Here is a 23,331-nt window from a genome sequence, read left to right on the forward strand (position 1 = left end):
TGGGTAGGGAACTCAAGTCTTTAACACCTGCATACAGGGTACAGGGTTCAAGCCTGAGGCATTCCCTACCACACCACCTGGGGCATTTTCACACACACACACACACACACCAGTAAAGCACAAGCACCATACACAAACTCCAGTAAAGCACAAGCACCATACACAAACTCCAGTAAAGCACAAGCACCATACACAAACTCCAGTAAAGCACAAGCACCATACACAAACTCCAGTAAAGCACAAGCACCATACACAAACTCCAGTAAAGCACAAGCACCATACACAAACTCCAGTAAAGCACAAGCACCATACACAAACTCCAGTAAAGCACAAGCACCATACACACACATTGTAAATTAAAAAGCACAAACTCAATAAAAATAAAAAGGCACCTTACCTGAATGAATACATCCAGAATGTCCGTACATACATCCTTCCTTCCCGCGCAATACTGAAGACCCGCGAGATCCCAATGCTCCTTCCCGACGCCGACGAGATCCCTAAGGCTCTGTCCCGAGTCCCTGCTGCTCCTCTTGCAGTCCGGACGCGCCCTATACTCCTGGCGGGTCTGTGCACTGTAAAAGTGCACAGACGTCTCCTTGTGTCCCTCTATGGGGACAGCCGGGCTGCCTTGAGCATGCGCATAGATCGATAAGTCGGGACTCGGTCTATGCGCATGTGCGAAGTCCGCGAAATTTAAAAAAATATTTTTTTTTATTTTTCATTTGTTTTTCTTGCTTTTTTATTTTTGAGGGGGCTGCAGTCCGGCAGCCCTATGCCACGAGCCGCCCCTGCCCCCAGGTCTGAATGATGTGGTTACATTAAAACCTGTTCTCATTAAGTTACAACGTACTAAACTGCGTTGAATATTTTATTGATTTTATGTATTTTTATATTACTTTATTTTATTACATTATATATAAAAAATGTTATTTGAAAATATATTTTTTAAGTTTTTATCATATGACCATTGGACTGCTGGTCATGTGATTTTGACCTGTATATAAACCAATTGTGGTTTGTAGTTGTATGTTATGCACTGAAGAAGGGTTCTTACCTGAAAGCTTTGCTGTTGTGTCATAAAGTGGTTTTCTCAATAAGTTCTTTTTGTTTTTGTATATTTATTTACAACTTGTTTTATTCATCTATTAATGCCACATACCAGGTTAAGGCCTTTAGAGTGAGTAACCCATGTACCATTTGACTTACAGATATGCAGCATTTCCAATAAGGCAGGGTCAAAGACTGACTTATACTCATGGCAGAGATTGCTCTGGAGTTGAATAAACTAACAACAAGTGTTTTGCAGGGGAGCTAATCCCCCACACCCCCTGTTAATGATATATATTAATTCTGAGATCACACAATTCCCGAGAAAGGGGAATATTCCCTTACTTGGGGATTGTCGATCCCATACACCTGCTTGCCATCTGTCTGTCTTGACCAAACAGGTCTCAGCATTGTGTCTTTTCAATCAGGTGTAGGACACCTATTGATCTATCTCTATATATTTACATACATATACACAGACACACACACACACACACACACACACACACACACACACACACACACACACACACACACACACACACACACACACACACACCTCTGTATATTATGTAGTGAGGTGAATTCAGTAGTGATGAATTTGGAAGTATATATACAAAAAATACAGATATACATTCCCCCATAAAAAACATCTCTCTCTCTCTCTCTCTCTATATATATATATATATATATATATATATATATATATATATACTTATTTATATATCTATATCTACAGTGGCTATAAAAAGTGTACACACCCCTGTTAAAATGCCAGCTTTTTGTGATATAAAAAATAAGACCACAATAAATCATTTCAAAACTTTTCCCACCTTTAATGTGACCTATAACCTGTACAATTCAATTGAAAATCAAACAACTCTGTTAGGGGAAAACTATAAAAAATAAAAAATGTACAATAAGCTGGTTGCATAAATGTGCATATCCTTAAATCCTTTGTTGAAACACCTTTTGATTTAATTACAGCATTCAGTCTTCTTGAGTAGGAGTCTGTCAGCATGGCACATTTTGACTTATCAACACTCTTTAAAGCACTTTAATAAAACATAGTTTAAAACCATAAAACCTTAAAAGTAAAACAATACAATAAATCCAGTGATGAGCACTTTTGGGCTCCTGCCCTTCATCAGATAATTTACAACTGTTCCCAATTCTGCTTTTAACTAGATAAAAACCAACCACATTTCAGTATTGTACCCGCCTATTTTTTAGGGTGGGTTTCATAGGAATATACTCATTGAGTCCTGGATACCTATGTGCCTGGGGTTATAAAAGTAAGTTAATTAGTGATGAATTTAGTCACAAAGAAGACTACAGAAGAGGGAAGATGGGCCCACTGTTAAGAAGTAATCAAAGGGGTAATGAGATAGTTAGTAACAACAATATAGAAAATGTAATGCCAACTACTAGAATGATATTCACCTACAGTAATACTATTTTTGGTGTATGCGATATAATAAGGAATAATTGGAATATCCTGAAGACGGATGACAGACTATCAGGAATTGTAGGAGAACAACCCAATTTTGGGTTTAGAAGGAACAAGAACCTTAAGGATATTCTGGGGCATGAAAGGAACAATGGTAAACATTTTATCACCAAGGAAGGTACGAGATCATGTGGTTCATGCAAAGCATGTGGGTTCATTAATAAAGATACTGAACCCGGTTACAGGAAGAAAATTTGATTTTAAGGCAAAAGCCACTTGCAGGACCACAGATATTGTTTATTTAGCTGAATGTCATCAGTGTCCCTGCTTCTATGTAGGAAAAACAAACAATAGCTTTAAAGTTAGGATACTAAAAAGTGTTTTGGTACCGATTTTTAAGAATAAGGGTGATGTGCAGAGCTGTAGTAACTAAAGAGGGATTAAACTGATCAGTCACAGCATGAAGTTATGGGAAAGAGTAGTGGAAGCTAGGTTAAGAAGGGAGGTGATGATTAGTGATCAGCAGTATGGTTTCATGCCAGGAAAGAGCACTACAGATGTGATGTTTGCTCTGAGAGTGTTGATGGAGAAGTACAGAGAAGGTCAGAAGGAGTTGCATTGTGTCTTTGTGGATTTAGAGAAAGCATATGACAGGGTGCCTAGAGAGGAGTTGTGTTATTGTATGAGGAAGTCTGGAGTGTCAGAGAAGTATGTAAGAGAGGTACAGGATATGTACGGGGGTAGTGTGACAGCGTGAGGTCTGCGGTGGGAGTGATGGATGCGTTTAAGGTGGAGGTGGGATTACATCAAGGATCAGCTCTGAGCCCTTTCTTATTTGCAATGGTGATGGACAGGTTGACAGACGAGATCAGACAGGAGTCCCCGTGGACTATGATGTTTGCAGATGACATTGTGATCTGTAGTGAGAGTAGGGAACAGGTGGAGGAGACCCTGGAGAGGTGGAGATATGCTCTAGAGAGAAGAGGAATGAAGGTCAGCAGGACTAAGACAGAATATATGTGTGTGAATGAGAGGGAGGATAGACGAATGGTGAGGATGCAGGGAGTAGAGGTGGCAAAGGTGGATGAGTTTAAGTACTTGGGATCAACAGTTCAGAGTAATGGTGAGTGTGGAAGAAAGGTGAAGAAGAGAGTACAGGCAGGATGGAGTGGGTGGAGAAGAGTGTCAGGAGTGATTTGTGACAGACGAGTACCAGTAAAAGTGAAAGGGAAGGTCTACAAGAGGGTAGTGAGACCAGCTATGTTATATGGGTTGGAGACAGTGGCATTGACAAAAAGGCAGGAGTCAGAGCTTGACGTGGCAGAGTTGAAGAAGTTAAGATCTGCACTGGGTGTGACGAGGCTGGACAGGATTAGGAATAAGTATATTAGAGGGTCAGCCCAGGTTGGAAGGTTTGGAGACAAAGCCAGAGGCAAGATTACGTTGGTTTGGACATGTGCTGAGGAGGGATGCAGAGTATATTGGGAAAAAGATGCTAAGGATGAAGCTGCCAGGTAACAGGAAAAGAGGAAGGCCTAAGATAAGGTTTATGGATGTGGTGAGAGAGGACATGCAGGTGGTTGGTGTGACTGAGCAAGATACAGAGGACAGGAAGAAATGGAAACTGTTGATCTGCTGTGGCGACCCCTAACAGGAGCAGCTGAAAGAAAAAGAAGAAGAAGAAGAAGACTACAACACTTATCTTCGATTAGAACCAAGAATCAATATAATGCTCTGTATAGACATGTAAAAGAAAATGAGTGACATCAATTCAAATTTAGGGCGATTTGTAATGTATACAAGAGTTTTAGAGGGGTGATATAAAAAACTACACTGAAAGAGAGGAAACAAAGTGGATAATAGAGCTTCAGGCACATAGGTATCCAGGGCTCAATGAGTATATTCCTATGAAACCCGCCCTAAAAAATAGGCGGGTACAATACTGAAATGTGGTTGGTTGTTATCTAGTTAAAAGCAGAATTGGGAACAGTTGTAAATTATCTGAAGGGCAGGAGCCCGAAAGCGCTCATCACTGGATTTATGTATTGTTTTACTTTTAAGGTTTTATGGTTTTAAACTACGTTTTATTAAAGTGCTTTAAAGAGTGTTGATCTGCATTGGACTTTTTCTTAAAGAATTTTACTGTGGTTGTCTGGAACGCAGATCTTTAGTGTGTTCTCCACAATTTCTAATTGTATACATTTTGACTTAGCAATATTTGCCCAATCTTCCTGGCAAAAGTGCTCCAAATATGTCAGATTGCGAGGGCATCTCTTGTGCACAGCCATCTTCAGGTCACCCCACAGCTTTTCTATTGGATTTAGGTCTGGGCTCTGGCTGGGCCATTCCAATACTTTAACTTTCTTCTGGTGAAGCCATTCTTTTGTTGATTTGGATGTATGCTTGCAGTCATTGTCATGTTGAAAGGTGAAATTCCTCTTCATGTTCAACTTTCTAGCAGATGCCTGAAGATTTTGGGCCAAAAGTGACTGGTATTTGGAACTGTTCATAATTCCCTCCACCTTGACTAAAGCCCCAGTTCTAGCTGAAGAGAAGCAACCCCAAAGCATAATACTGCCACCATTATGCTTCACCGTGGTGATGGAGTTCTTTCAGTGATGCAAAGTGTTGTTTTTGCGCCAAATGTACCTTCTGGAATTGTGGCCAAAAAGTTCAACCTTGGTCTCATCAGACCATAACACATTTTCCCACATGCTTTTGGGAGTCTTGATGTATTGTATTGCAAATTTTAGCTGGGCCTGGATGTTTTTCTGTGTAAGAAAAGGCTTCCGTCTTGCAACCCTACCTCATAATCCAGACATATGGAGAATAAGAGAGATTATTGTCACATGTAGTACACAACCAGTACTTGACAGAAATTCCTGCAGTTCCTTCAGTGCTGCTGTAGGTCTCTTGGCAGCCTCCCTGACCAGTTTTCATCTTGTCTTTTCATCAGTTTTAGAGGGATATCCAGTTCTTTGCAACATCACTGTTGTCCCATATTTTCTCCATTTTTTGATGACTGTCTTCACTGTGTTTCATGGTATATCCAATGCTGTGGAATTTTTTTTGTACCCTTCTCCTGACTGATACCTTTCAACAATGAGATCCTTTTGATGCTTTGTAAGCTCTCTATGAATTATGGCTTTTGCTGTAGCAGTCAACTGAGTAAATGTCAGGAAACTCCTACTAGGACAGCTGAACTTTATTTGGGGTTAATCAAAGTCTCTTTAATTGATGAAAGGTGTGTACCCAAGAAGACGGAAGGTTGTAATTAAATCAAAAGGTGCTTCAACAAAGTATTAGTTTAAGGGTGTGCACACTTATGCAATCAGCTTATTGTAAGTTTTTTATTTTTTATATTTCTTCACCTAACAGATTTGTTTTTTTTTTCAATTGAATTGTACAGGTTATAGGTCAAATTAAAGGTGGAAAAAGTTTTGAAATGATTTATTGTGGTCTCAATTTTTTATATAACAAAAACCTGGCATTTTAATAGGGGTGTGTACCCTTTTTATATCCACTGTATACATATATATATATATATATATATATATATATATATATATATATATATATATATATATATAATATAGATGGATGTCCTACACTTGAACAGACACAATGCTGACACCCAGGAGATTGACATAAAAATGTTAACTTAACAAATATCCACACATTCTGTGCATGTCCCAGGGATTACCCTGGATCATAAGATCATAGGAGGTTACAAGGCTAATGACCCTAGCCAAGTCTTACCCTTATTTCCATGATCAGCATCTATCACCCCTATCCAAGAGGGACATAGGTGGAACCCTTGGGGTGAATTTATGGTTTCCCATCCAATCGTCCACATTGTTTTTGAAGAGGGCCAATGAGGTGCTCTGTTTGACGCAAAGTGGGAGTCAGTTCCACAGGTGTGGTAGCCTCTGAGAGACAAATCTGTCCCTCCAGCAGGTTCTATTAATGTCACATACCAGGTTGAGTCCTTTAGAGTGAGTAACCCATGTATCATTTGACTTACGGATATGCAGCATTTCCAATAAAGCAGGGTCAAAGACTGCCTTATATACAAGGCAGAGATTGTCCTGGAGTTGAATAAACTTATGACAAGTGTTTTTGCAGGGGAGCAAGCCCCCCACACCCCGTGTTAATCATATATATTAAGTTTAAGATAACACAATCCCCACAGAAAAGGAATATTCCCTTACTTGGGGATTGTTGATCCCACACACCTGTCTACCATCTGTCTGTGTTGACCAAACAGGTCTCAGCATTGTGTCCTTTTGATCAGGTGTAGGACACCTATTGTTCTATCTCTATATATTTACATGCATACACACACACACACACACACACACACACCTGTATATTAAGTAGTGAGGTGAATTCAGTAGTGAAGAACTTGAAAGTATATATACAAAAAAATACAGATCTAAATTCCCCCCACACACAAACATCTCGCTCTATATACTTATATATATATATCTACACATACACACACACACACACACATATATGTGTGTGTATATACATATATATGTGTCATGTACACATATACACACGTGTGCACATATAGAAACACACACTAGCATGCACTCATCCAAGTATATACTGAATCATCTCATTAAACACTGATCCACTGCTCATAACACAAAACATTCTAACAAAACAATCATGCATGTTTGGTGATTTCCCTCACTAACACGGAATTTAAAAACAAGATCTATGATACTACACATGCTCATTCATAGAGTTACACAAGCATTATCTTCTCGCCCCAATATGCACATCCCTCCTCCTTACACATGCTCTCAGTAATGCAACAATGGAGTGAATGCCCTTAGTTGGCAAGGTTCCAAGTTTCACTATATACTGTGCACTACATTAATTCAATATAATATTCCTAAGATAAATATTTACAGGCCTATACATTTAAAAGCAAACAGTAGAAATCATTACATAGAAGATATGAAGGAGACCTAAAGTGGTGGAGGGGGTGGCTCCAGTCTGCTATATTCCACACAGCAGGTATTGTTAAATTGCAAAAGAAACACCCCCCCCCATATTAACAAGATCTTGAAACATTCAAGCAGCGATTTTTCATAGGAAAAGAATACTCTAGACTGAGATAAGATGGGCAAAGAATAATCCCAGTCAGACTTTCTAAGACTACACCAAAAAGGACAAGGTGGGTAATATAAAGGAGTAGATTGCTATTCAGAGAGGGGTGACAACCAAGACTGGAATATACAGATACCCTGTAGTAGGACCACTTGTGATAAAAAAAATCTTCTGGTATCCTAAAACAAGGGCATCAAAATAAATACTTATTTGCCTAGGCAAGTGACTATGACACAGGATGGTATGGATACAAGACTGATACCAACAGGGAAAAAAGTGAGCAGGAATGGAGATTGTGTATTTTCTTAACAACAGGAGCTGACATAGTGTACTTCCTTCTACTGCTGCTTGGTACAGTCTTCTTAAATCAACAACTTAACAGTTTATGTAGCTATAACCTTAGATGATTTCACCACAAAGTACTGGATCGCAGGTTCAAATATCAAGTTTGTAACCTACTGTTTTACAAGAAGTTTGATTGTCATTATCCCATGTACATGCATTATATATATATATATATATATATATATATATATATATATATATATATATATACATATATATATGGTTTACTATTGAAATGTTGCCGTGCAATTGCACGGCTATGAAGTATTTGAACAAAAGATGTTTGAATACTTCATATGTGTGCAGGTTACATGAGCGAACGGCATATTTGTGAATAGACTGCATTCGCAAATATAACATTCGCTCATGTAAAGGGATCATGGTACAGTGCGGTTAGGGAAATACATCCCTTTCCTAACTGTAGCACGATCTTGGAGTTGCAATATTAAGGTAGAGGGGGTGTGCAGGGGGGCTTGCCCCCTGCATACATGGGAAGTTAGGTGTAGGGATTAGGGAATTACAGTAAGGGTGGCATTCTTGTTAATGCTGTAAAATGTCATTGTCGACTTTTTTGGCATTAACTGCTGTTTTTCGACATTAGGGAACATTCGTTTAGTTGCAGTTTCGGTACAACATTTCGCTGTTTCATACCATGTTTTTATTAAATTTCGAGATATTGATAGTAAACCTAATCCGGGAACTGATTGATTTTTTAAGAGAAGTTCAATGACAGCGTGCAATTCTGGAAGAGTTACTGGAGCATCCAAGTCCGCAGTAAAGGGCAGTGGAATGGGAGGTAACAGCTGGTTGAGGTCGTTTGCCTTGATATAAACGTGTGAGGTAAGAATGAATTACATCCAAAATGCTTTGTTTGTCCATGACAAGGGTGCTGTCCTCTCTTGAGAGTTTTTTTTTATCTTTAAATAACTACAATTGCTTATTTCCTCAGATGTTGCTTGCATCAGAGGTGTAAGATTTTTCATTCAAACTTGGAAAGTTTAGTTCGCTGAGTAAAGCTAGCTTCCACATTGCTGCACATACATATTCTTAGTCAGAAGAATTTACTATTTTCAAGGATATTGACTAATTTCTATAAGCAATATTTAACTGCTGAATGTCCTAGAAGGACATAAATTAATGCTAAACTTTATTATTTTGTATTTACTACACAATTATAACAACGCGTACATTCTACTCTTTTAAATGAAGTACAATTCAATATTTTGAATATTAATAAGGCATACGCTGATCTTCTCATGTTTACTCACACAATAAACATCGTGCGCAGGGTGTTGGGCATGGTTTGGGCGGTCTTTGCTACTGCACATCTGGTGGGGTACTGTTGTAACACAAAGCCCTTTGGCGATCAGTGTAGGGTAGAGAATTCTATTAATGCCCTAAATTCTCCTGGTGAGAAACCTTTATGGGCGTTCCAACTGCTGCAAGTTACTGTAGTGAGTAAACAGCTCCACTGCAGCAAGGCTGTGAGATTGTCTGGAAATACTAAAGATGACAGAATTGTTAGGGTGTCTTGGTCACTGTGTCTTTTCATTTTGGAGTGCATGGCTAGGCTTATAAGCACCCTAGAGGTTGTTAACCTAGTAACAGCTTATGAACTTATGAACTTATGTATGTGTGTGTGTGTGTGTGTGTGTGTGTATATATATACATATATATATATATATATATATATATATATATATATATATATATATATATATATATATATATATAGTGTCATACATATATACACACATACATAAATTTGTCTCAAAATTACTTCTGAAGGAAGTTAACAACTGGTAGCTTCTGTAAGGGGAAGCTTTTTGTGCACCAGTTTTTTCTATTACTCAAATTTATTTTTAGTATTAAATTTCTCAGTGTGATATTAGTTCCTCTAGTGGTAAGACATAGACTTTTATACAAAATTCATATCATCAGGCGTGGTCTTACAGAGCAAGTAGATATTACTTCTAAGTACAGAATAGGAAAGAGAAATTACAATTCCTGCGGCTCTTCTGAGCATTTTTACATCTTCCAGACCTACCATTACTTTGGTAAGGTACTGCACCTTTTCAGGTTCTTTCCTATTGTGTTTGAAGATTATAGAATGCAACACTGCATTCAATAACATCTTGTATTGGTGAGATACAAAGTGGTACAGTGATATCCCTTGAGTGACTAGGAATGTCTTTAAAATGAGATGGGCTATAGGCGATGCTTTTCTGACTTTGTAACGTGCACACTGGTCACAGTTTAAATCATTTACTATTATTCCTACATTTTTAATGATTATAAAATGCCTTATTTTATATCAGATGTATACTCTTACTCACATTAAAAGTGATGTAATGATACTGCATACTTTGTGTATTCTGAGACCACCTCAGAGAATTCATCACCTTTTACTAACCCCAGCCTGCAAACATCATCATGGCCAATTTCCCACTTTTGTTTATATCTATGAAAAAATAGTCCAAAAATAAGGGAAAGTGGCCTCGGTGCAGAGACTTGTGGGACACTAATGGTAACCACCATTAAGATAAACTGGTAACCCCCTTCAAAATCCTGATTTGCTATTCCTGTTTATGGTATTCCCCATCTAGCTCAAGCTTTTCTAAAGATACCTGTCTTGCCTAAGTAAACAATGGGAAGCAATGTGTTCCTCATATAGCTGTATAGCTGGAAACTTCTGTAAGGGGAAGCTTACTGCACTCATTCCATCATTTGGATACTCGCCCACAATTCCTAAGACAAACCCTAAATACAGAATACTTTAAAGTAAACCATAGGACACCCATCTTGTTTTCCAAACTATGTTCCTGCCACTTCTCTCCTGACTAAATGCTGCTACAAGTCTATCCATCTGTCCTGTATCTGTAGTGCCCTTTGATCTGCTTGCATAATGTAAACCTCTGGGCTTTCATCAGAGGACCCAATAGCCTAACTTCCCCTAGGAATACTTACAAAACATTCCTATAGGGTAGTTATATACTTGATACTTTAGATTTTTCACAGAAAACAGGGGATGTTATATATGGAATGAAGGAATGTATTGGATTTCTATAGATGTTAAAAGTTTATATACCTCTGTTCACCATAAAGATGGTTTAGAAGCCTTGTCATTCTTTTTGGGTGATAGTCCAGTTAGTAGTTACATACTAGAATTGGTTGATTTTTGTTTAAATAATTATTTTTGAATTTTGTGGAGGCATATATAGACAGAAAAAGAGTACAGCCATGGGGGCATCTTTTGCCCCCATGTATGCTAACCTATTTATGGGTCAATATGAGACTGAATACCTATATAGCTTTTAATGAACACATTATTATGTACTACAGGTACATAGATGATTTAGTCTTTTTGTGCAAAGGAGGTGTAGACATGGTCCCTTCCTTTGTTAAAGATTTGGATAAAAATAGATTTGGTATTCAATTTGATGGGCTCCAGAAAGGTGAATTAATAGTTTTTCTGGATGTGACTTTTACAGGGGTGGTGGGTGAAAAAATAAAAAGTTATGTACCTACCATAACGTTCCATGTTAGTTGTCCTTCATCTCACCTTCCTTCTTGCTGGATGGGTTTGGAGCAGATCCTTGGCTCTGACTCAGCCACTTACTATAGCTCGAGAGCTCTCAAGGCTACCCCTTATCCCAGAATGCCCAGCGTCAGCTACCTAGATCTCGTTTGAGATAGCTCACACTAGACATAATATATAGAAGATAATCAATTAATAGACCTGGATATACAGTTAATTGTCATGGTTTGCTTGGGAAGCAACTAATAACAAAACAAATTAGCCAGTGAAACCATTGAGAAACTCCTCTCAATCCTCGAGGAAGGGAGAAGGAGGGAGGGACGCAAGAAGGAAGGCGAGATGAAGGACAACTAACATGGAATGTTATGGTAGGTACATAACTTCTTTACGTTAAGTTGTCCAAGCTCACCTTCATTCTTGCTGGATGGGACAGCGTCCCTAGCACCTCAAACCTGGGTGGCTCATTGGAACAGACTCTTCAGAACCATGGAACCAAAGGAAGCCCTGCCCCGGGAGACCACATCTACTTTGTAATGAGAAATGAATGTATGAGGATCTGCCCAAGTAGCTGCTGCACAAATTGAATCTATGGGCAATCTAGATTGAAACGCTACCTAAGTAGCTACTGACCTGGTTGAATGACCTTTGGGTTTTGTTGGAAGATCTTTTTATCGCAAATGGTAGGTATGGACTATGGTGTCTGATAACCATTTTGACAATGTTACTTTAGAAACTGGAAAGCCTTGTTTGTTATTAACAAATGAAAGGAACAACTGATCTGATTTTCTCATCTCTTTAGTTCTATGGAGATAGAAACGCAGTTGTCTCTGCACATCCAATTGGTGTAATCTGTATTCTGCCTTGTTGGAATGATTAGGAAAAAAGACAGGAAGTTCAATGGATTGATTCAAATTGTGTTCTGAGCAAACTTTAGGTAGAAAAGATGGGTTGGTTCTCAGAGAAACTCTGTCTTTGTAAAAAACTAGGTATGGAGGGTGAACACATAGTGCATGAAGTTCTGAAACACATCTGACAGAAGTAATAGCAACTAAGAAAAGAGTTTTCCAAGGGAGAAATTTCAAGGAACATGATGCTGCTGGTTCAAAGGCTGGCAAGTATCAAGGAGGCCAGAACCAAATTGAGATCCCAAGGTGGAAGGGGCTCTTTCACTGAGGGTCTAAGTGGAGATGTTCCTCTCATGAAGGCCTTACAGAGTTTGTGAGACATTATGCTGGAGTTAGAAACTCCGACATGAAAATTTGAAATGGCAGCTAGTTGTACTCTGATGGTAGCAGTCGCTGCACCAGAATGAAACAGTTCTGCTAAGAAATCCAAAATCTGTAAAAGGATCTAAATTCCTGGATTCTGCCCAGTAAGAGAATCTTTTCCATTTGCTAGCATAGACTTTCCTTGTATTTTTCTTATGGGAGGAAACAATAATATCATGCACTGCTGGGGAAATATTGGGGAGCCTGGCTAGGACTGGAAGTGGAGTAACCAAGCTGAGAGCTTGAGAGATTGGAGGGATTGGTGTAGCCCACCTGACTGATGAATCAAGAGGTCTGGTACTGGGTTCAGAATCCAAGGCTGGGCTAGAAGGTGGGGGTAAAGGAACAGAAACCAAATCTGTCAAAGCCAATAGGGGGTAATGAGGATCATTTTACAACCCAACGATTTTGCTTTCTGAATGACTTTTGGAATTAGGGGAAAGGGGGGAAATGCATAAAGAAGTCCCTGAGGCCAATCATAGCCTAGAGAATCCCTGGGTGTCTGACCTGGAGGAGAAACAAGGGAGAAGTAGCTGCTGCATTTGTTGTTGAGGGGAGAGGCAAAGAGATCACAGCAAGGCTGGCCCCATTTGCGGAAAATAAGATCCACAATTTCTTATTTCAGAGACCACACGTGAGGCATGAGGATAGCCCTGCTGAGCCTGTCTGCTATTATGTTGGATGTCACAGGGATATGCGTTGCTATCAGAAAACGTTAGGAGGAAATCTCCCATTGCCACAGTCTGAGGGCCTTTCGGCACAAGGGGTAAGACCTGGTTCCACCCTGTTTGTTGATGTACCAAACCACTGACATATTGTCCGTCTGTATCGCAATGGTCCCGGCAGGGAGAGAGTCTTGAAGAGCTTGCAATGCTAAGAGCACTGCTCTCATCTCCAGGACATTGATATGCAAGTGATACTTGTGAGGTTGCCAAGTACCTTGGACTGTCTTCCCTAGATAATGCCCCCCCACTCTATCAGGGAATCATCCGTGATCACTGTGGTGACCGGATGGGGTTCCATGAAAGGTCTGCCCTGAGTAACTAGTGGGGAGACCATCCACCAGGAAAGGTGTCTTTTGCAAGATTCTGTAATTAGCATCATGTGAGACATGGGTAATTCCTGGAAGGACCATTGTGTGAAAAGAAGCCACTGAAGGATTCTCATGTGAAAGTGTGCTAAGCGAACTAGAAGAATGTCTGCTGCCATGGACCCTAGAGCTTGAAGAACATATTTGACTTGAATTTGTTTTCTCCTCCGGAGAAGTGACACCTGTTTTCGAATAATGGAAACTCTTTCCTGAGGCAATTTTACAATCATTTTGCTTGTGTTTAGCTCTGCTCCTATGTATGTAATAGATTGACAGGGCAACAAGGCAGATTTTTCGAAGTTTATTGTGATGCACGTGCATCAGGCAAGGGTCCCTGGGATTTTTGAAACCACATCTTTCCACCCTTCTGACCCTTTGGGTATGGTCTGGTAGGTTTGGAGAAACGGACTCCGACATCAGAGAGCGTCTTGCCTTCTTGCTGGCACCTGGTAAGTGTGTCTTTCACCTGAGGCCCAAAGAGAGAGGAGCCATCAAAGGGGGTATTGGTGAATGATGCTCTGAAAGGTTCCACAAACTGACACAGCCACAGCCAAGAATGTCTCCTAAGAGCCACACCTGTACCTGCAGCTCTATTTGCTCCATCGGCTGCATATGAAATAAGCATCATGGAGGAGTTAGCTACCTTGGCTGATTCTCCCTCAGCCATGGGATCTTGAAGGATATCTCCAAGCTCTTTTAGGAGATCCCTCTGAAGCCTAGTAAAATGGCAAAGATAGTTCAGGGACCTAAGGGAGAAGGTCACTGATGAAAACATTTGCTTCCCATATCTGTCCATCATACGAGAGTCTTTATTCGGTGGATGGACAGATGAGGAGGTTTCAGCTAACTCTCTCTTTGTGGCTGCTGCTACCACCATGGCATCAATTGGGACACCTTTGGTCAAGAATAGTTTGTCTTGGGGAGCTGTGATGAATTTATTGGGTCTCCTCGGGACAGGATCAATGGAGTCTGGAGCTGACCAAGCCTTTCGAAACACTACAGACATGAGTGGATCAAAAGGCGGAAACACCCAGGAGGTGAAAGGTTGGGAACCAAATGTGTCCAGGTATACAGACTCATCCTTGGAGGGGGCTAGGGAAGTCCAGCCATGCCTCTGCCTGAGAATCTCAAGGATGTCCAGAAAAGAAACATCTTCAGAGGGGGACCTTGGGGACCCCTCCAATTCATCCAGGTCTGTATCTGAGGTGACAGACTCAGGGGAGTCTAGGTGTTTCCTCTTGCACTTTTTCTTCTGAAAAACCTGCTCAGAATGCTCTGGGGAGGTTTTGAAAGAAGAGGGTTCACCCAATGGGGTGTCTTGGGAAATTTGGGGCTGGAGGAGGAGCAGAGGTTGTCACAGGCACTGAGGGAGATGGAACCGATAGTGAGGCCATCTGTGGGAACAGCACTCTCCACATGACCTTGAAGGCATCACAGTCTCAACACAAGGAGGGCTCCAGCTCTGAAGAGACAGGAATCCACCCTGTGCCGAGGGTGATGGCTTGGAGGCCAATGTGGGAGCCGAGCTCAACTGAGCCAAAGCTCCGAGAGGGACAGTGGGGTCGGACAGGGGTCTGATGCCACTTCCCCCCTCAGAGCCGATGCGAGAGCTTTGGTGCCTAGATACCCCGATGGGAGGAGGAACTGAGGTAATTGGAGCCAATGTCTGAGCTGAAGAGGATGTCATCAGAGCCGAAGGAACCACTATCATGTCCATGGACTCCGGCTCCAAACTAAGCATAGTCGAAAGAGGAATCAAAATCAAAGCAGATGGAGAAGAAGCCCATTGAGGCGGGCTGGAAAGCATTTTAGCAAGGGCCTGTGACTTCATCAACCTACTGACCACTCTCTGCACATCCTGATCCGATAACCTCGAGGATCGAGAGGAGTGGGAAGATGAGCGATGACTGGTCTTGGTTTGAAGTAAGGGTGATTGTGGCACTGAGCAAATTGGCTCCAATGAAAGAGACCTAGCTCATCTTTGGCTCTGAGATGGCTCCGAAGTAACAGTTGGAGCCAACGGAGGGGTAGTCTTGGTGCCAGATGGCACCGACCCACTTGGTTTGTCAAGCTCACAGGTTGGTTCCAAACATGGAGCCGACGGCTTGACTGGTTTTGAAGGTTTCACTGGCTGAGATGCTTTAGCCGGAGAATCCTGTTTTAACAATCCACGGAGGATAAGCTTGTTTTTCCACTCCTGCAGGACCCTTGGACTAAAGGCATGACAAATAGCACAAGAGTCCTTCAGGTGCAGAGCCCCCAAGCAGTAAACATAACTAGTGTGCCCATCTGTCAGAGACATCTTCTGACAGCATGAGTCACACTTTTTAAAACTAGAGGTTTTAACTTCCTTAGACATTTTACAATAAAAGAAAAACTACAATAATAAACTAAAAATTAATAAAGACCTTAAAGGAGAGCCTCTGACTTAAACAGCTGTCCTTAAGGGGGGGTGGGGGAAGAACTCTCTAAGTTAAATGAGTTCAGGGAATAACAGAAGGCCTAGTGACTAAGGGGCAACCGCCAACACAGCACAAAAAAAACACCACTGGGATGAGATAAGGGGTTTACAATAAAAGAAACTTACAAACTACTATCAGAGAGAAAATATTTATCAAATTTTAAGCAAAATATATGAATTTAATAGAGAAAAAAGTTATACTAAGCCTGAGCCAGTATTGATCACAACCTCGTAGCTAAAGCGGCAAACGAGATCTGGGTAGCTGACACTGGGCATTCTGGGATAAGGGGTAGCCTCGAGCCAGTAAAGAGCTCTTGAGCTATAGTAAGTGGTCAAGACAGAACCGAGGATCGGCTCCGAACCCATCAAGCAAGAACGAATGCAAGATTGGACAACTTAACATCAACTAGAATACATAGGAAATTTATTGATAGTGATCATTTTTTACATAAAACTAGTTGTCACCCACCCCATTTATTGAACTCTCTTCCCTATGGGGAATTATTAACGGTGTATAAACTGTGTAATAATAGTGCAACATTGTATGAAGAAATGTGTGTTACAATTAATATGTTTTTGAAGCGAGGTTATTGCTTAATTGATATTCGGGAAACTTTGAAAAAGTTGAATTATACAGTGTAATTCTACTAGTGATGGAAGATGTATTAATAACAATAATTGTACTATGTACAACAAAAGAATAGAGAAGTCTGATTATAGACAAGTCTTTATAGTCAATCTGTACAATAATTTTTCTGATAAACAAGTGGATATTATTAAGCAATTTTGGCCTTTTTTGTTTGAATTTCAGGAATTTAAAAATTTATTGCATAGGTATCCGATGTTCTCTTTTTCCAAGGGAACAAGTATTATGGACATTATTGTTCACAATAAATGTATGAGACCTGAGGATAGAATATATAAAGAGTTAACACCTAAGGGCACTTTTGCTTGCTCTAAATGCTCAGTGTGCAGTTACATAGTGGATTCCTTTAAATATATTAATGGATATAAATTTTATCCTAAGAGTTAGTATAATTGTTGTAATAGTAGGGCAATTTATGCTCTTAAATACCCCTGCAGTCTTTTCTATATAGGTGAGACAAAAAGAGCCTTTAGAATTAGACTGCAGGAGCATATTAGGGACATTAAATACTAAAGAATTACTAGTCCTGTAGCTATGCATTTTCAATTAGCTTCTATCAGTGATTTTTTTTTTTTTACTTAAAGCCAGTATTTTGGAACAAATGATTGTGGTATAGATAGTTCAAATGTTAAAACTAAACTGCTGTACAAAGAAAGTATTTATATTTTGAAGTTTTGTACTTTCAGTCCAGGTGGGCTTAATGCTGAATGCACATGGAAAGTTTTGATTTAATGAAATTTTTGAAATTTTTAAATTAGAGATGTGTTTAATTGACTGTGTTTTTAATAGTATGTAAGGATAGTGGGTAGATGTCTTGTTTTGTACTCCTGGAAGGCTGAGGCACTAGAGAGAGTGTGTTTATAAACTCCTGTTTGTGGATTTTACTGACTCTGGCTTTATTCAGTGGTATTTTATACTTATAAAGCAATCTGCTATCTATTAGTAATGTCCCACACATTGTATTGCACCTGTCTATTAACTTAAGGAGTTAAAATTAATCGTTGTAGAAAAACTGAGCTGTAACGCTGTGGAATATAATGATTTCCAGGTCTTCTCCCTTTTTTTCTTTATATACTATTTTTGTGTAGCTTGTATGGGATAGTTAACATTTGCTGTTTGTAAATTGTGAAGTTTCTCTAGTTGGACCTCTACTGAAAAGGGATCTGTCAGGGTCCAGTCAGACTTTCCCGGTAAACAAATGCTAATAATTAAATTAATTAATTTATTCATTTTATGATTCCACAATGGATCTTGAATTTATCTAATTATAACTAACAGGCATGGCATGACTCAATAATTTCAGATTCAGGCTTTTCATTTATGCATTTTTTTTGTTTTCTCAGGTCAGAATTCATTTACTTTCCGAACACCATCTTAAGCAACGCATATCACTAGATATATAACTACATTTCTTACGTCACATAAGCTGTGAGCGTGAAGAGAAATCACAGCAATTTATACAACAAAAATAAATAAATAAATAAAATCTGGGTCCAGAACAACACCTAAATATCTCTACTCTTTTAATATCTAAAGTGGCAGTAAATCTGCAGGCAAAATGAGAACTTTAACATCTGAGCATTAGTTAATTCCAAATAAAAAAAAAAACACAATGGATCCAGTTCAGAAAGGCTACTGAGAGTAGTAGGTCCATTTTAATGATAACTGTAACTAATTCTGATTTAGAGACAGACCTACCGCGGTGCTATAATACAAAGAGATGCAGCATCACAGTGAGCTGTCTCCATGGCCCACTGCATTCCAAGCGAATGGCCTATGCCAGTTAGTCATGTACTAAACCCAGAAATGCCTGTAATAAGACGTTTATGCAATTGAATTATTTAGAGAATTGCTTAGCAATGTAAGATAACTTGGCCAGCTATGGAACACACCCAAATGTTAGTGTTCACTCACTGCTTTCAATGGTGAGATTTAAAGATAACTACCAGGAAATTTAGTGGATAAGTAGTGAGGGGTGTGTGTGCATGCAGAGGGATGAGTGGAGTCAGGGGTTTGTGTGTGTGTGTGTGTGCGTGTGTGTGTGTGTGTGTGTGTGTGTGTGTGTGTGTGTGTGTGTGTGTGTAAGGCGTGAGTGTTTGTGTGAGTACACAAGTGCATATGTGTGTGTGTGGGGGGCGCAGTTGCAAGTGTATAGGTGTTTGTGCGTTTAATACTTCTAAAATCCACTAGACTAATGAGCAAATCCCAAAATATTTTTTTGGGGGGACATTGCACACCAAGGTAATATATAAGTTGGAGAACAATACTATTGCAGCTTGAAAGACTTATGGGTGGGGGCACTAAACACCAGGGATACATAAAAGTAATCTACAAAAAGCTTCAAACCTTGTATTCTCAGCATATAAACCAGCTCCTTTGCAGATTGTTGGTCTTCTGTGCTACCATTAGGCACCAGGGAGACTCTTAACATATTACCTTAAGTCACTGAAAAGACAAGGTTAAAATAAAAGGATGAGGGCTGTGGTTTGACTCTTGCACGTTTGGCACAGTGGCACAGAAAGCAGCTGGCTTACAAACCAGAGCTTTAGCCCTCTACACTAACTGAGGAGGGCTTGTACAGCAGTCTATTTTTTAAACTGTAACAAGTATGAAACTCTTAATGTCTGATGTTTTTGACTGACTACAATGGTCTATGAGTTACGAGGGAGAGAGCATGTATAAAGGGCAAAATCAGGAGTGCACTATAAAATTAGGGACAATCAAGAAGGATGTGGGTGTGTCTGTGTGGGGAACCACCATACCTATATACTGTTGTGGTACAGCTTTGGGACATAGCTGGGAGGAATACTACATGATAATACCAGCAAAAAGTTTTAAATTATTATTTGGATTCACTTAAAGAGTTAATACAGGACAGGCCAAGAACCACTATACAGAGCGCAAAGAATAATAAAAATGCAAGTCTAATATCTGCCATTAGTGACTGAATGCATGGAACCACGATTTATAATGGCAGGGACATTCTGTCAGCTCAGGAACAGCTCAGAGGCATATTGGTGTGTTTGTGATTTTGAATGTGTGCATGTGTGTAGGAGAGTGAATGGGGGCCACCCGAGCTGCCTACAACTAAAAAGTGCTGAATTGCACTTGCAGTAATTACTGTCAATTCAGAAATATGCAAATTAGTTGCTGGTTTTTGATTGTTCCATTACATTCAACAACTAAAATAAGTGACAATTATTCATTTCTTGATCTGTTTTTAAGTTAATTTTAACAATCTGTATAGCCAAGCCTACATTAGTAATTCCAGTAAACAGCTGCACTACATTTTGTCATTTTTCCACTTGTGTGGTGAGTGCATGTCAGGCGAGTTCAGGGCAAGTGTTTGCACTGAGGCATCTCTAGGCCTAGTCAGCTGCAGAGCTAAGCTTTTTTCCCTCCCACAAATGTTGTTCTACCTCTGCTCTTAAACCAAGTGAATCTGTTCTTGTCTGCCCCTTATGATACTTTGATAAATGATTCCCTCCCTCTCCTCATTTGACTGTTGTCAATAAGTATCATTTTGCAAATTCTGTCCCTTAAGCTACTCACTATAGTTAGTTTACTTGTTCTTTCCAGTAGCAGAAAAATGTTTCCAGGCTAGATGTGTGAGTTACTTGCCACAGAGGCTAAATTTCAGTGCCTTGCTATCGGTTGGTGTGCTGTGCTCAACATTTTGGCTTATTTTCTGTGTAATACATGAGGCAGTTTAGTTTGACACTGGCCATCATGAAGTCCCTTGCCAGTAGCCCACTAGGACTACAAATCTGCCATTGCTATCTTTTTATCTTCTTCTGTCACTATTGGAGCTCCTCTTGCAATTAATATAAGTAATCTGTTTTCCTTTGTCTCAGGTATTCTGCTGAATAACAATCCTGAAAACCTTTCTTTATCAAATTCACATGTTCATTTCTTTCTAAGTGTGTCCTCTGTGTCTCCTGTGCTACTTGCACTCTACCTTTTTTTAATATAGCTCACTGCTCTATCTTGTTTGTATTTAGCAGTGAGGCCATTTACATTTAAAGACATTAAAGAAAGCATCATTGTATTAAAAAGTTATTCCTACCTTTTATGTATAACACCTTTTTTGTTAAATGTCTAGTTCCAGCATTTGTGTGACTTGCATACACTGTTTGCCAGGTTGAACTTTTATACAGTTGTTTCTTGGCATATCTTTTTTGAACATATGTCACCTCTCATAAAGCTTTTTGTTTTATTGAAAGGCCTTAATGAAAAAAAACACCTCAATACCCCCCTAAAACCTATTGACTTAATACTAAAACACAAAACTATGTACAACTTCAAATATTGACATGTTAACCTCCTAATAGAAACAAAAGTCCCAAACTGACAGCCACACTCACACACTTGAGTTAACCTAAAAGAGAGGTCACTCATGCTAAGATGCATGGTGCACCCTGTGCTTCTACTGAATTGTGAATTTGTTTTGTCTTATCTTTATAGTTCTCCCAGCTGGGAGAACCCCTGAATGTTTTCAGAGAACATTAACACTATCTTGGGAAAGACCCTGAATGCTTTCAGAGAATATTATCTACTTTGGGAAAACCCCTGAATGCTTTCATAGAACATTATCTACTTTGGGAAAAACCCTGAATGCTTTCAGAGAACATTATCTGTTAGCCAGTTTCTTTTTTCCCCCTCAGCCAATCACTCTCCATCGAACTGTACCCAGTTTCTCTTTATTGGATTGTTTCCATGGAAACATGAAGACCAGCTGCAGAATTGTTATATTTGCTAGAGAAAAAGCCTCACAATATTCAATCTTCTCTCTCATTTACTTGCTCTCTCTCAAAACTTGTTAATCAATCTAAGGTCTTTAATCTAGTCATTCCCCATGCAAGAATAGGAAAAAACACATTAATCTGTCATTTGTCATGGTTTTTAACCAGGCTCATTTTTCTCTACATTGCAGTGCCCGCATTTCTTAAAACTGAACGAGAGAGAGAGAAGAGAGAAAGAAAAAAAAGAACAGCAACACCTGTTCATAGTCCACATTACACTAAAAATAACTGAAAAACATTACTTTATATCATGTAAAGAAAACCACATGCCACAAAATTTGTACTATTTAAGAAAAAAATCTTTATTTGCAGTTAACTTTCTCCCTCCTCTTGCCCTCCCCAAAACACTTTTCTGAACATTAATGACATGTAATAGCGCATATGCTTTAGAGTCTCCCACAAGTCCAACAAACTCTGGAAAAGTCCAATATTTCCAGATTTTATTGTTCTGTCAGATTTTACAAGTATAAGTATTGCATTGTAATTCCATATTAAGTTACTACATTTATTACTGTTCATCTCCAAAATCCTGTCTCTGCTTCATTTCGAAAGTACTCTTGATTCTTCTAGTCAACTCTCTTCTCTCCAACATTTTCCATTGAAACAGTGGAAAAGGTTTCACAGGTATAGTCTCTGTGTGGTCTTTATTACCAGAAAAACAAAAAGCAGAATCTCCTTCTGTTTCACAGCTCACTTTTTGTTGAATACACTTTTGTAGTTCCTCCTTAGCATATAATTCATCAAAAATGATTTTGTCCCTATGAGGAAGAGTACCTTGAAGGAGCTGGGTACAGCAGTTTGAATCTCACACCTGCATCTTGACATTTTCTGTATATTGGAATACATTTTCTCCTCTTCTGTCTGGTGTACAATGAGTAATCATTTTCCACAAACACTCTGCTGTCTCCCAATTTTAGTACTTTGCCATTCTGCCATGATTTTGTCAGAATCAGCTTCTTCTGTTGGTAAAATTACATCTCTACTATTAAAGGACTAGGATGCTTTCGTATAACCAGGTTTGGAGCATATACACAATGTGCCCTTTCAACCAACAGCTCCTGCTGTGGAATACCAGTCCAGTTGCTTGTTTGTGCTTTCATAAAATTAATCCAGTCTGTTCCTTCCAGCTTCTCAGGTATAGCTGAAAATCTCAGGTTTTCCCTACATGCTCTGTCCTCTAATTATACTATTTTTAAACATGTCTTTATTTACTTATTTTATCATTTATTTGACATTTGTTGAACAGGTTAGTCTGACTTAGCTGAAGCCTTTTTTCAGTGGAGGCCCAGAAGAATAGCTCCACCATTGCAAAATTAAGAATATAGCAATATAGTAATTATAAAAACAACAAGCAAGCAAGTATAAAAAGAATAATCAAGTATAAAACAAGCATAAAAACAGAAAAACAGTGCCTCATAATTAAGAGAATTAGCACAAGTATGCAGTACATGATCAGCAAATACATACAGTAAATACATATTTACATCAATAGAAACAAACTGAACAATCTTTTCTGAGCACTGGACTTGAATTGCCTCAGCAAATGTGCTGTACAGT

Source organism: Protopterus annectens, chromosome 8.part0 (assembly GCF_019279795.1).
Source record: "Protopterus annectens isolate FY-2018-M chromosome 8.part0, PAN1.0, whole genome shotgun sequence".
In the NCBI taxonomy this organism is placed as follows: domain Eukaryota; kingdom Metazoa; phylum Chordata; order Ceratodontiformes; family Protopteridae; genus Protopterus; species Protopterus annectens.